At 32.7% G+C, this 2,506-nt stretch overlaps 1 non-coding gene across 1 annotated transcript; it reads left to right on the top strand.

Annotated features, from left to right (window-relative positions):
- The first annotated feature begins 873 nt into the window (after positions 1-873).
- TRNAC-GCA lies at positions 874-945 on the top strand. The gene has a single exon. It is a non-coding gene; the product is annotated as a tRNA-Cys (tRNA).
- The last annotated feature ends 1,561 nt before the right edge of the window (positions 946-2,506 follow it).

Raw genomic sequence — 2,506 nt, 5'->3', positions numbered from 1 at the left:
ATACCATTTCACTTGCAGGTTAGTGAAAGATGGTGATGTGTTTGGAGAAGATAGAGGGTGCAAAGAATCCAGCAAACATGTTGACAAAATGTGTTGATGTTGGAATATTGAGGTTGTGCAAGCCTCAATTTATATTGTGCCATGAAGACCATGAAGATGCTCATGGTCGTTTGAGAATGAAATTCTTGGTTGACTAGATCAGTCTCCAAGTGGGAGAATTGTTAAGTTATGGAGCCTGCGGCTTATTTATAACTTGGTCAACGGTTATATCCGGTAAAGCTATATTTAGTAAAGCTATATCCGGTACAGCTATATTTGGTAAAATTATATCCGGTAAACCTATATATGGTAAATAGCTATATAGAGTAGATGATTAAATCGGGTAAAGCTATATATAGTAAATGGGCTATATATAGTAGATGGTTAAATCTGATAAACCTATATATAGTAAACTGAACTATATATATATACCATTCGCTAGAGCTTTGAAAAGTACTTTCTATTCTCTGTAATTCTCTCTTACTATACATACGTGAAGTCATCAATAGAAAAATCCTTTTAGCCAGAGTTCTCCTTGCTCTTTTCTCTATCCTGTTTTTTGTGTTTATCTAGATCGAGCGTGTGCGTTGTTGTGCAATCCTAACAGACCCTTCTATCTTGGATAAAATTTTGTTACACTTTTTGGACCAACACTATGTTTAAAGGGTCACTAAGGTTAAAATCCTACAAAATGGATCCATGGCTCAGTGGTAGAGAATTTGACCGGTCACCCGTTTGAACTTGGTTGGGCCCTTTTATTTTGGACAGACACTTTTTACGAGTTTGGACTGACACTCTGTAGAAGGAGTCACTAAGGTTGAAATCATGCAAAATGGGTCCATAGCTCAGTGGTAAAGCATTTGATTGCAGATCAAGAGGTCACCCGTTCGAATTTGGTTGGGCCCTTTTATCATTTTACTTTGTTTTCAACCTCTTTTAACTTGCAATCCGTGCTTGGAGAACCCACTGAAATGTGAGTTTGTAACCCATCCGTTAGGGTTCTTGGAATGATTCTCTGTTTACCGCCCCTAAAGTTAAGGAGGCATCTTGAGGCTAGTTTCATATAGTATCATTGTCTTTCAGATAACAATTCTTTTCTCTTTTATCTAAATTTTTTAAATATGGGTTCATTTACAAATGTATGCTAACACCCTTATTGTTGAATAAATGACATGAAACTAGTTTCACATAGTAACGTTGCCTTTTGCTCCTATTGGTGGAAGGTTAATAGGTCGATTATACCTATACGGTAGTTTTAAGCGTGACAACGAGACTAATTTTTTTTTTAGTTAAAAATTAGAATTATAACAATCTGCCTAAAACCCTCAGACTAATTTTACTTCATTTCTAAATGCAAGCAGACAAAGTAGAAAAATGAAAACATGTAAATTGTAAACTCAAACATTTCAAAGAAATAAATAAGTTTTGATGGTACCAATGCTAACAAGAAAACAATCAACCAAATTTATTTCGAACATAGAAAACTTCATGTCTCCATCTTGTAAAGCCAATAAACCAAAGGGCCTATTATAGTAGAGAAATAAAAAAAAATGTTACCCTCATTTGTGTTGTGCTGTGCCATAAGTGATCCATGCATATTGACTTTGACCAATTCCTACTATTTTTTTTTCTATATTTTGAAACTATTTTAAACACTTTTTTCTTGTACTCCTTATAATTTTACCTTTTAAGGTTGTAAATATTTGTGTACGGGTGACTATTATGATTATTAGTCAACTGAGTTATGGAAATAAATTTTGAAGATGAAATTAAAGTACTAATTTTGATGTCATCTTTACCTGAGTTTTGAGATATTGTTATTAATGAGATTCAATCTAATGCCATTAGTAATTCACAATGATAATATTCAAAATATTTGACAAAAAAGAATGGTCAACCTATGATATATCAAATCACTCCTTTGAAATTCCTTAATAATAAACCTGAAGTCTTACCTCTTTTATAGTGAAAAGTTCCTTAAATAGAAGTCTTATTAGATACTTCTAACCATTTAGAGATCAACTAGACACAAAGCTAAACATTCTAAAAAAAATTAGGGGTTAAACTTTTAAGTTAACGTAATTTAAGAAACTTATGATTTTTATATTATCAAGAGTTTAATTGAGCTAGGTCGATTCAATCTAGTGGACCCAAGAATTGAACCAAATCAAACAACCTAGTTAGCAACATGATTTAGTGGAAGCATTTTCACGCAAAGTAGAAGCAATAATGGAGGGTTTGAAATAATATAGTTTTCACCCCTTGTTTCTCGAGTGAATATTGAAATAATATAGTTTTCATGTTAAGTTTTGCACGGAAGAAAGAAAGACGGGGATGTAAAGTATTATTTCAATTTGTTTGTAATATACAACAATATGTAAATTAACTATAAGAAATATAAAAAATTACATGTTCTCCAAGAGCTTCAATCAACACCGGAGGGTTACTTCTGCAACCACTCTAAAGG

This window comes from Cucurbita pepo, chromosome LG01 (assembly GCF_002806865.2).
Source record: "Cucurbita pepo subsp. pepo cultivar mu-cu-16 chromosome LG01, ASM280686v2, whole genome shotgun sequence".
NCBI lineage: Eukaryota > Viridiplantae > Streptophyta > Magnoliopsida > Cucurbitales > Cucurbitaceae > Cucurbita > Cucurbita pepo.
The sequence above is the reverse complement of the archived record's forward strand: the minus strand, read 5'-3'. Positions and strand labels throughout refer to the sequence as shown.